The 13,878-nt window shown below is 28.3% G+C and overlaps 1 protein-coding gene and 1 non-coding gene across 2 annotated transcripts in view; one reads left to right on the top strand and one right to left on the bottom strand.

The window, feature by feature from the left end:
* LOC148237177 (guanylate cyclase 32E) overlaps positions 1 to 13,878 on the bottom strand; it is a 118,716-nt gene that overhangs the window by 32,344 nt on the left and 72,494 nt on the right. The window lies entirely within an intron of this gene.
* TRNAG-GCC (transfer RNA glycine (anticodon GCC)) lies at positions 11,311 to 11,381 on the top strand. Its single transcript has one exon. It is a non-coding gene; the product is annotated as a tRNA-Gly (tRNA).

Raw genomic sequence — 13,878 nt, 5'->3', positions numbered from 1 at the left:
CGTTTTAACAAATAAAAAAACAGTTTGATTTTACTCAAATTAAATTATGTTATTATTTAAAAAAAAATATTTATTGTAAAACTTGTGTTAAAATATTATATGCGTTAACTTTATAAAGTAACACGGAGTAAGCACAATGTAGTGACACAGCATACTGAAATCAGTGGTATTTATTTTATTTATTATAAACTGTTTATTAAAGCTGACAGGCAATAATGTCACTATACACGATATAGGTCGAATTTATTTTGATTTTTAATCACAAAAATTATTTACGAGATTATGATAATCTAAAAGATAATTATATAATATATTAGATTATCCCGAAATAAATGTCATTTTTTTATTTAAACTTAAAAAAACAATTTAAATGTTTATTTTTATTGATTTAAAATATAGATATAACATTCTCATACATTTCGGTCAATGTTCAAGACTTTGTTTATAATTTAATTGATCGAAATAAATGATAGTTAGAAGAAGAAATGTCTAGATAAAATGGCGGATTAGATAAAATAAATTCTGCAAAGTTTTTAGATTTTATCAAATTAATTTTCGCCACATGGGGACGTGCATTGTCGTGTTGTAGAACTATTTGACTTCTGTTGACAAGCGCAGGCCTTTTTAAAAAGACTGATTATAAAAATGAAAGCTTTTATATACTAAAAAACAATACTTTCTATATTATCTAATATAAAGAGAGTGAAAAATTATGTCTGTGAAAAGTTTTTGATCTAATTTAGCCAAAATAATTACGTAACACTCGCCAATATTTAGTGAAACTATTTATGTATGTGTTTCCCTTTGTAAATTTCATCTGGTAATATTATTTTATTTTATTAATTAAAAACGATTATTCACGTTATTATTTTTTTGTCAGATTATTTACAATTCAGTGCTTAGAAAAATAGTAAAAGTATGAATTGGTGTCAATGTTTATTTTCTTTTTATAATATGCTCTATATTTGTTGAGAGAAATATTTGTTCCATACATCATACTTTTTCCAATTTATTTATACACATGTTTGAATCCGATTGAAAGCACAAAGGTAAAAATAAAGGTGCAAAACAATTCTGACATTGTTCGTGCTACATTAATTTGAAATGTCATGAATTTATTTTATTTGTTTGAGAGATATATAAGAGATTTTATTATGAAGAAGTACAGGTTTTAATATACCTTCTAAAAGAATTCATTACTAAGGTCTAACCCTAAAACTAATCCCCTTGTACCAAATAATGTTGTTATTATAATACATTCATATCTAATATAAATATGAACATTACCAATGAGTTCCTAACTTGAGTTTCCCAAAGAAAGTTTGTGAGGTCCACTTATAATAATCCTACATTCAAGCATCATAATATATATATTGTATACATACATATGTACTTCCAAAAAGTAATACATCGCTCGATGCTTATAATATAATTTAGATCGGTTGTACAGATTTCTCGCTCGGAAATATTTATTGCCTGATACAGAAAAAAAATCGTAATTTATATCCGATACTCCGCGCTTTACGATGCACTCGAGAGTGTTACTCTCTGCGTGTGTGTGTATATGGTACATATCGTAAAATATATAATAATAATATAAAATAAAAATAAAAACCTAAGGGGGGTGTCGTTTCGGCGACACGCTGAGCTGACACGATAACGTCATCAGGGTGAGTTTAGCGGTAATGCCAATAGTATAAAAATGTTTACAGGGTTTTGCCACTGGCTCCTGCGGTCACAATGTGTAAATATACTTTTTTATGGACGCATACGCGTACTGAGAATTTGACCAAGTCCATAAATTCGAGTTGTATAAATGGCTGGAAATAATTTTAATTGTCGATGCGAAGTCACGCGAGCTGTGGTTCAATAATGTTATTAAATCGCTAACTAGGTTGAAAAAAATATGCCAAATACTTGATCAATATGTAAGTATGTTTTTTATAATTAATATTAATCTCAAGCAATTTATTACATTTACTAGCAATAGTCCATTAATTATGAACTGCCAGTTATTTTATTATATAATATTATATTAAAACAAGTCAGAATAAAAGCTGTATAGTGTAGCAAACTGTATGATCTTTTACTAAAATTTTATTTTTTACTCGAGTGATCTTAACTCAAGTGCCTATGCTCGAGCTTTCGTGAAAATTCTATAGTCTATTATTTAAAACAGCAAGTATAAAAAATATTCATTCATGATGATAAATTTAATACATACAAAAAATATACTCTTAATTTTATTTTAAATAAAATGTATTTTTTTCAAAAATTCTTTGCAAAGAGTTAACATCCTCAGAATAGACGAAAAAATTATTTTTTCCATGCCCCTTTAATGTACTTACTAAAATAATTTACCAAAAATATTTTTTCTACGAAAAATAACACACATGCGAACTGCATGAATATTTTATTTTTTTAGATTAAATTAAGACCATCGTAGCCTAACAGGTTACCCCAATGCGCCACGATGGTCGAAAACAATTTTTAAATTTATAAAACATAAAAAACGTATATATACATATTATAAATAGAACAATACTTAAGCATAACAAAAAATTATAGAAATTAAATGATACATACTAGATCAGATCCTCGTAGCCAACATTAAATAGGTCAATATGTAATGCCAGCGTATTAAGTAGCCGGATGGCCACAGATATAGGCGAGGCGGCAAGTGCGGATATCCTAGCCCTAACGGCCATCAAAAGAGGTCGCGATCGTGATTCTCAAAAATGTTCCGGAACCCAAAACTGGAATTCCTCGAGAATAGCTGGATTGTCGACAGTACCTTTTAGTAATATGAAAAAATGCTTAGCGACATACAGCTTTCTGCGAGAACTCAGCGAATCATATTCCAAAGCTCCTAAAAGAAAGGCGCTGGGATATATGTACGGATAATAACCAAATGTCCTTTTGTAAAGGTATCTTAAATACTATTTTTGAATCTTTTCCACTAAAAGGGAATATTGGGCTATTCGGGGATTCCAAATTATAGATCCCGATTCAAGAATGCTACGAAGTAAGGTGTCATAGAGGATGCGAATAACTGATGGATCGTCAAAGTGAAAGGCATTCCTCATAACAAAGCTGAGCATCTTGGAATATTTATCACAGACGTCGTGTATGTGTAGAGAGAACCTCAATTTGCTCTCGAAAGTGATTCCGAGATCTTTAGTGGAAGTTTCTCTAGTCAAAATGTTACCACCGAGATGGTAGAAATAAGCTGATGGCGAACGGGATCTAGAAAATGACACAGTATGGCACTTTCCGACACTAAAGGGCAGACGGTTAACGGAAGCTCATCTCCACAGAGAGTCTAAATCAATTTGTAGAGAGGAGTCCACAACAGATAGAATGCATTTATATAATTTTAAATCATCTGCGTACAGAAGAAAACTTGAATTTGTAATTGCTGAATTTATGTCATTAATAAATAACACAAAAAGCAGAGGTCCCAGATTGGATCCTTAAGGAACCTCCGAAGGGGTAAAATATTCTTTTGACAATCGGCCACCATAGGCTACAAACTGTCTACGATTGCTTAAATAACTCGAGAATAACCTAGTTAAATTATCCGAGCAACCGAGGTTCGACAATTTTTTTAATAATAACCTATGACAAACTTTGTCAAAGGCTTTCTCAAAATCTGTATACACGACGTCTACTTGAATTCCCGCATCGAGAGAAGTTGTCACCGTTTTGGTGAACGACAGAAGGTTAGTAACAGTGGAACGGGCAGGACGAAACCCGTGCTGTTGGTCTAACAAAACTTGCCGAAAGTGATTATAGAGATATTTATGAATAATTATTTCAAATAATTTAGCAGGAGCTGACAGCACTGCGACTGGTCTATAATTCTTTATTAATAATTTGTCACTTTATAATTATAATATATAATCATTTATAATAATATAATATGAAAATAAAGTTTTTAAAATCTGTGAGAATAATATTGTTGTATTTTATAAAACCAGAGAATATTTATTTTATAGTATCTACCAGACGCGTACGGTGAGATATATTTTCTTTTGCTCGCTCGTGTGTTAAAGAGATAAGGACGTGCGTTACACACGTCCCGCACGCCCACTTCTTCTCACTCACCTTCGCCACATAATACGCGAGCGAGCGAAAAGGAATGTATATCACCGTACGCGCCTGTTAATATACATAAAAAATATTTTTACATGAATGTATGGAAACAAATAAAAAAATATTCAATTGTGTTATAAGCGAATTTCTGCGTAATTTTATGCATTATACATATGTAATTTATAATCTTTAAAGACTAGATATATAAAATAATATGTTAAAAGCTTTCGAATCCTATTTAGTTCCACGCAACTACATACTATATAATGTACATTATCTTTTTTAATAATATTTAATTAAATACAATATATGAGATTAAATTTTAAAAGTTCATAGTTTTAAACGTAGTACGGATTTTAATACAGTAAATAAAAGTTTATCACTGCTCGTTATAAAAGTAATGAAATTGTAGGAAAATTAAATTAAAGTTAACGTATATACGTGCTACAAAAGAGCTAAAACAAATATTACTATTGTAAAATAACTTGTATTATATAAAAAAATTGTATTAAATGGGCATTAAAATATAATTTATTCAATATACATTAATTTAAACCTAAGAAATAACTGCTTAAATATTATCCCATAATATTTATATTATAGATGTGCAATTTATTATGACGCATGATAATAAAATTGTTGTTTTCTATAAAATTACACAGTATATTATATACTAGATAGTATAAATTATAGAAATTCATGAACACGTTTATATAAATAATTTATAAATAAATTAATTCAGGTTAAAACTATTCAAAAGACGAAAGAAGGGCGTACAATAAATTATTCATAATAAGTTAAACATTTTAGTAAGCATAGTAATTTTATATTTAATGCGGACTATAAATAGAAAAAATAAAGTATATCGTCGCGCGCTATCGTAGTAATAAAATTGTAACATAATTAAATTAAAAGTTTATGTATGTGTTAAATTAGAGTTGAAAATAATCTCGCTTATATATATAATAATATTTTAAACCAGATTATATTACCTTATCATTCAATTTATTGTACTTCTTTCATTGCTATTTATTATTTTTATGTTTTTTTTTATTGTTTTATTATATCTATATAAAATATTTTCATTTTTTAAAGCCAGTGTTTTACTGCTGTAATGTTCACTTACATGAAAATAAATTTATTATTATAATTCATAATAAATGGAGTTTTAAACAAAAATTGCTTACAGGATTTTTTCCTAATCATAAAATATTTCTCCGTAATATCGCATTGTTAGCTTTTTTTATGTACCAACAAACATTAAAAAGTTTCTAACGACGTTAAAAGTTACGCCAAATTTTGTGTGCTTAGTGCTGTAGATCGTTTACTTAGACATTCGGGTATATAGGAACAAATAAGCTAGTGCATTTTTACGTTTCGTCCTCGAGAGTCCTATAAATCGGATCGTCTGAGATTTTCATTTGCATATTTTGCACATAAAAGTAACGGTACTGGCGAATCCTTTCGACAAAATCAATCGCGTCACGTCCATAACTACGTAACGACCGAATCTTAAGGATAGACACTTTTTGCAACGACCATAAAACAATGGTGACAACTACAATATTTTTTGTCCATATATTATACTCGTGCATAATTGAGCTGTCTGAAAACGATCGTAAATTAGAAGTTCGAACTTTCGTATCGATCATTTTGCGCATAAAATTTATGTGAATGCGAATTATGCTACAATTTATTAGTTCATAAGTTTGACGAAAGCAAAGAGCTGTTATAATTTTAAACCTTTTTTAAGAAATATTTTTATTGTTTGTGATCGTATTGAAATTAGTTTTTAGTCTACATTTTAATAGCATCGAATTTAGTTTAATACAAAAGAGGAAAGAAGCAAATAAGATCAAAATGGGTAATAAAGTAGCAGAAACTGCTCGACACTAGATAATGATTTTTGTGTTATATTTTCACTAGTATAAAAATAATTTCACTTACAATCATATTCGAATACACTCTTATCGGTAAATATATATTTTATGTTTCTACTAACGAAAATTTAATCTGACAGAGAAATTAAATGCTTCTCTAAAATGTCAATGAGAATTGTAATCCCAGATATTATATAGCCTAATGAAAGTTGAAAAAATATTAGTTGGAATAGTTACTTTTTTCAGATTAGATGTGGTTTTAAACAGAAAATGGACGTTTCATAACTTTCAAATCGCACGCTTAAGGTATGTGCGCCGGAGCTGCATTGGCTACTTGTGTACGACACGTTAAACCGCCAGCATATGCGACAGACAAATAGATTTTAAATAAATATAATAGTTTTTTTAAATCACTATTATCGTAGCATAGCATCTTGATATTATAGAGCGCAGTCGTCGTTTATCGTACACAAGCAATATTATTATTAATTATTCGGGTGGCGGTTTCGAATGAGAATAATTCGTAAGGCAGTTTTGAGAATGTTTTTTTTATTAGTTTATAGAATCGAGTAAGTAAGAAAGTTGCAATGTTATAAAGTAGCCCTTGGACGAATGAGAAAGAAAGCTAATTTCAAACTAATAGTATTATTGTTTGGCTCACTTTGTAAATGCATTATGAGCGACATTCGATACTAAGAAAATATGAGTACAAAAACGCTATTTCCTGAAAGCCAAGATTTTTGTTTTTAAGATGGTGCTCATAACTGTCAAATAATGCGCTTTTTTTTACACATTTTACGCTTGACGAATGAAAGTTTAGAGCAGCATATAATTTTATTAGTACCTGACTAATTATTTATATTTTCACTGGTAAATACGCAATGTATATCTACCAGTGAACATGTATTCTGCTGCGATTTCACTGAAACAGTTCGTGAAATTATATTTATACTAGTGAAAATGTAACTTATCAGAAAAATACAGATTCAATGCAACATATACAAGAAAATCCGACATGATATCACTAAAGTTTACATATTTTCACTGGTAACATATTTGTTACTTTTCAGATAGTATTGATTTGTTATCAGCCAGGTACTTGCATTTAGTGGACGCATTGTGGCTTAGAAATTATTATTATCATTGCAAATATTTTTATATCACTATATTTCATGTGCAGGATGCTTTAGCATGAAACTGTTATGCCTTGCACATGTACTTAAATAAATAAATATAAAACTTAAATGTCGTTTATTAGAGATAAAAAAAATGCATTAGCTTTTATGGCGCCCTTATCGGGCTAATAATTGCAACATATCTTTGTATCTTTGAATATTAGGTGTATTTGTATATATTCTATTTTATATGTGTCAATTTATAATTGTTAGCATTTACAATTGAGCCGTTAATTTTGAAAGTGGGGAAAGTCCATTTTGTTAAAAAAAAGAGTTGAAGCTAATTTTTATTAGAAATTATCTAAAAATCTGTTTTTAATCAATTCGCAATCATATTTATAAATAAGTGTATTTTTTTTTTAATTTTGTTCAATATGAGGCAAGTCTACTCAAAATAAAATAATTTTAATACTGTGTAAAACCATTAGTCTTACAGACTAATGGTTCTACACAGAAATGTGCTAAGAGAAGAATGCGACCGAAAAAAAAACAGGGAACGCAAAGGACATTTATATTATTTTGATACCAAAGAAGAAAACATTTGAGTATGCAAAAGATTTTTTTAGACACATTTAATATATCTAAAGGAAGAGTTGACCATTCTCTCAATAAAACAACATTTTTGAGAAGATTTTCTTAGTAGAATGGAAGGATTCTACAGGAAAACCAATGAGGAAGAAGTAAAATGCGTCCATCGCGAGGTCTCACAATCCAAATAGAAAGTATTTAGCAAACTTTAAATTGCAAATATATTAGAGTACTTTATTCAAAATCTATATTTTTGAGTACAACAAATATAATATATGTATTTATAGAGCAAAATGTATTTTTAATTCACCGCATTTACTTTGACCACCATTAACGTGCGGCGCACGCGAACCAATCGTAAAAACAAATCGAACCGTAAACCTGTTCTAATTTAACAATAAATTTATATTTTTATTCACTACAAAAAAAAATAAACAAACATCATAAATAAAAAAAAAATTTTTAATTTTAAGTTGACTGCAAGCTCAGTAATAAATATTATATATGATATTAATGGTTTTAAACTCATTATACACATTATAATATATTTTATTCTGCTTTTACAAACATATATGAATAAAATACTATTATTACATATCGGTTATTAATACTATATTAACTTTAATATGCAATTATTTATTTATTATAAATATTTCGTTGAAATACGTTACAACCAGGTAAACACAATCAATAACTATTAAGTAGTGAGACTGAAATCAAAGCTTGTTAATTAGTGACATATAGCATTAATTATAAACTTTTATTAATTCTGATTTTATTTTAATTATTTAAAATAGCTCTTTCACTGCCGAGGACCTTTAACCATATACATATACTTTTAAAATATTGTTATGTGAGCATGAGCGGATTGCAACAATATAAACCATTGTTTACATAGCATTTTCAACACTCGAACGGTCACTTTTAATGACTTGTTATGCTTTCACGCTTCATTTAGTACTGATACAGGGCGACTCGTATATTACGTTACGCGACGAGATATTGCGACCGACATATTTATGATAAAAAAGGAGCAGCATTTAGAAAACGTTAGAGCTGCCCACGTACGCTCCTTTATATATATTTTTCTCAATAACAAACTGTTCACGACCAATGGTGCAATACGACCAAGTAAGTGGGTAGAGAAATACAACCCATCATTATTTACTGCATTTTATGATTTAAACTAAGAAAATGTAAATATATTATACAATATGAAAACGTATTATCATGAAGATACAATAACATTAAAAAGGATTTCTATATTATATTTCTGCTATAATAATATTTGATATACATTTATTTATTAGTTAAAGTTAAAATAAACTGGTATTTAGATTAGATACGTATATAGATAGTTCGTCCAGATTGGACTAAATCCGATAATTGAAGTGGAAAGGATACATGACTGTCTTTCTTTATACTGCAATAGGCTTGTACTGGTTCGTCTGTGTTGATTTAGCACAATAAATGGTATTAAATCACATAAAAAGCATTTATTGGAAAATTACAATACAGAAAAAGATGCAAATTAAAATAAAATCTCAGAAAAACTCAACAAATTTTTATTATACATATTTATCATTCAAAATATATGTATATAATATATAATAGATACTGTTTATCAAAAATAAGCATAATTAGGCAATTGTTACAGTGTCTAAATAGTGCTAAGAAATACTATTAAGAAATCATTAAGAATGATTATGAATGGTGCAACTCTTTCGATATGTCTATAAATGTTTTATATGACGCTATTAAAATTTATTGCTTTAATTTTATTATAGTAATAAAGCGTTTAGATTTAATAGTGATTTTGAGGTAGGATTGCTTTGAGGCGTTTAATGCTATTAATTTGTGAAACACTTAAGGAAAAGGTTTAACTAATTCAAATCTATTACAGAGATATATTCAGGTGTATTAGGTAGATTAAGCATAAGATCTACAATCTAGATCTAGATAAGCATAAGAAATACTAAATTAAGCAATGGAAATACTACCTTAAGCATATAGAAATTTTAAAGATAAATATTAATAAAAATTATTTGAACATATTTATGCATTTATTACCCTAGATATCATTTTCTTTATTTATGCAAACTAAAGTAATTTTACCGATGATTGAAAATTAAAATTTTTGAAGAAACGTATAACATTCAATAATAATTTATACTTTCAATGCGTTAATATATATACGAATTTTCTCAAATAATTCATAAACTCAAGATCTGAGAATATTTTTGGATTATTATCAACTTTTATACATCAGTTCTTTATTTATTATAAAATTTTTAGCATCGAATTGAGTTTTTTAAAATATAAACCCTGAGTCTGGTATTCATTTTGTAAGCCCTGAGATTTTTATAAAAATATTTTTTTTTAAATAGGCTGTTTTTAAAGTTAAAGTTCACGCAACATTACTGATATTGATTTAATGGAAATATCAGTATTTCAATATTATTAATTAAATCTATTTTCTATTTACTAAAAAAATATTACTGATCAATGTTCAGTTTATTAAAATATGTAGTACGGCTAAATTATTACAAACATTATTGCATTGATTAATAACTTGGAATGCCTTTAAATGATATTTCAAGAACGGAGAGGCAATAAAAATATCAGTTGTGTCAAACTATTTGATCATTAGTCATATTTATTAACAGATTTTCTATGTGTAAAATATCACATTCATTTTTTATTAGGTTACCCCAATGCGCCAGTCGGCCCTATATTAAACATGTTTCCATTGAATTTTATGTTTATGAGATTTTATATGCATCCTAATAAATTAAAATGCAATAATTCAAACAAGCCATTTTTAAGATATACATTAAGCTAGAGTTTTAAATGTATAAAACATAATAAAATAATCATTTAATAAAAATTAGCAAATATTAAAAAAAAATAAGCCATTTTCTCTTATTCGTAAGCTAATTATTATTATTTAAAAGTTGCTAATTCTATTTTTAAAAATGCAAGAAAATATTTTATACAAAATTGCATTTAAATTGAATTTTACTTTTTACATTTATATTTATTTTATTATCTCAGCTCATGTAATAATAATATTAAAATCAAATACATACATATTATATGCTATTAAATATACATATACATATATAATATATTAATATTTATAATACCATATAATAATAAATTCGATCCGTCATGTTTTATAATAGTAGCTAGTCAAATATTTGGAATGTAATATATACCAAATTTTAAAATAAACTATTTTTTTGATAAAGAAATCTATCTGATTCTTGCAGCCACAGTATATTTATATTCAATACGTTCTATAACAATATAGAAAATCGATGAATGCTATAAATCTTTGCCGCTAACGAGCCTTTTTGAGTTCGTCTGTCATAGAGGAAATAAAGGCAAACGCTTTTGGTGGTATCAACTTCAAAGGCAAATTGCTTCTATAAATCTTATTATAATACCGATTTAGCAATTGAAAATTAATGAAATTCCTTAAGCTGAGTTAAAACATTCACTTAGGCGGCTCGATTTAAATTGGCGAAAAACTTTAAAATTGCTATGAAAACAATTTTAACACTGGAGATTGCGCAATAACTGAAGCGATAAGAACGATCACTCGGAGTGTACAGAATCCGATTGCAGGAGCATCGGTGGTTCAGTGGTAGAATGCTCGCCTGCCACGCGGGCGGCCCGGGTTCGATTCCCGGCCGATGCATTGAATTGTCTCCCAATTAATTTTTTTTAATATATTAAAATAAAAATATACATTAAAACGAAATTAAAATTAATTAGCCTGACCCATTCATTATCTTTAATACTCATACACGATTTCATATATTTGTTTTTTGATCATTAAAATGCGTTAAATATTATAAAGTATTTTAAAAATTAATAGTTGCAAAAATAAAGTCAAAGGACTTACAATAATTATAATTTTCGTTCCTAGTCATTTATTCTATAATCAAACCGTATTTCCAATTAATTTTCAACCCGCAGGATATAAAATCAATAACTAATTGACCCATTACTAAAGATTCGAATCTGACGAATCCTTCCGTTATCTGCTTCATCGATACAGCGTCACGTTCTCGTTAAATAGAGGGAAAAGAGCACGTTCCTTCATAATCTGATGGAAAACCTTTTCAGCGACCCTTTCACTGCTTCGTTATAAATAACGAACGCCTCCGTTGACAATTAACATTTTTCTTTGTCTCAATTAAGCGTTAGTTAAATTATCGGTAAAGTTTATTGTCTTACGTAGGTTAAAAATAAATAAAACGTGAAATGTTAGTAACGGCATGCGATAATGCAGTTCGTGAGATAAGCAAGTAACTGCAATGTATGGCGTTTAAATTAGGTGGCTTATCTAAAACGTTGTTTGTACGTAAGATTTCAAACGGTTTAATTAAATCTAAACAAGAATTCTGTCGAGGATTTTCGTGCTTAAGAGAAAAATGGCTACAATTAACTTGTGTCATAAACGAATCTAGCGGACAGTTTGCTACTTTAATCTTCTAATTAACTTGGCGTTAGGCAAGTATGCCGATAAAAAATAGTAAAATATTAAACTATTGCAATAAATTCAAAACATTTATATAAATACAATAAAAACCCTATTGTAAAAAATACTTTCCATTAAACAAAGCCTTAGATTAAATATTAAAATTTTATAATAATTTAGGATACAGATTCATTTAGAGTTTGTCCGGGTTATACATAAGAGTCCAATATCTTTATTTGATTAAGACAAAGATGAATTGTTTGCTGCGCAGCAGTTGAGAAGGGTTGTACGTGGCTGTAGACGTTTCCGAAGTGGATCGCTCTGGATACCAGATTTCGAGCTAGACCAGTAGATGAGTAGAGAGAATTGGCGGTTTCTGCGATCTCTATTGGTCCGAAGTTGCGGTCCAAGTAAGAGGTCTCTTAAAGTTTAGGTGTCTTAAACTCCGATGTGGATGTTCAAGTCTGTGTCAGACAAAGTGTCGAAGAAGAAGTGATCAAACGAAATGTCTGAGTAAAGGTGATCCCTAGCTGATAGGGCCCCAGTATTTATACTCCTAGCTTTTTCATGGCGGATTTTGTGGTGTGCCCCTTTTTAGAGATCAGAGAAAGAGAGCGAATTTCTACAAATGTAAATTTCTGTTGGCCGGTAAGGTATATTAAAATCGGCTACGCGCGTTATCTTTATGATTTATGGCGCGAATTTAATCCGGTAAATGGTCTCTCAATGATGTTTATTTTAAAACGCAATTTTATCTAGAGTGGAACTGACCCTTCTTTAATGACATGCGTTGATGCTTCTATCCATTTATAGATAGAGAAATGGATCAGCTTATGAACCAGACAAGTGTATATATAAAATAAAAATAAATAACTGGCTTTTGTGTTACACAAATCGGTACAAAATAAGTGTAACTCATAGAGACAGATCTAAAATTAAACTTGTTTTTTCCCTGAAGCTTTAGATTTTGCAAGATGAACAATAAATTCAATAAACGTAAAAAAAAAGTTAAACAATATTTTAAAATAAAATAAAATAAAATACATAAATATGTTTAATCCATCTGTAAAATTTAAGCGTGTAATTTTAAAAACGAAAAATTAATTTTTGAATAAAAAATTTGATTTTATGTTCATATTAAACAATCTAAATTATGTTAAAACTCCCATTTAGTTATAGTTGCAGGCGCGTACGGTAAGATACATTTCTTTTCGCTCGCTCGCGTGTTAAGTGACGAGAGTGAGTGAGAGATAAGGGCGTGCGTTACATGCGTTCCGCACATCCACTTCTTCTTACTCGCTCTCATCATTTAACACGCAAATGTATCTCATTGTACGTCCCTGAAAAATTTATATATTATTTTAAAAATTAGTTTATAAATCGAAATGAAAGCGAAAATAGATTTTTATTTAAATATTCTAAATATAAATTAAAGCATAATTCTGAGAAATTTTATTAAATATGTTTAAGTTAAACATTATAACATTTTTTAAAGTAAGCTTTAGTTTATTAATTAAAATATAACTAATAAACCCTTTATAATGGAAAAAATAGTCATAAAAATAAATAAATTAAATTTTATTCATTTTATATAAGATTCTAAAAAAATACTTTTAAATGATAGATACATTTTAACCTATGTTTTAATTATAGTTTGTTTCATATTTATGAAAAAAATATTCTTAATTCAATTAGTACGTTTAGGTAATTT

The sequence above is a fragment of the Plectrocnemia conspersa genome, unplaced genomic scaffold, assembly GCF_051122295.1.
Source record: "Plectrocnemia conspersa isolate PC_06_02 unplaced genomic scaffold, ASM5112229v1 ptg000003l, whole genome shotgun sequence".
NCBI classification, from domain to species: Eukaryota; Metazoa; Arthropoda; class Insecta; order Trichoptera; family Polycentropodidae; genus Plectrocnemia; species Plectrocnemia conspersa.
The sequence above is the reverse complement of the archived record's forward strand: the minus strand, read 5'-3'. Positions and strand labels throughout refer to the sequence as shown.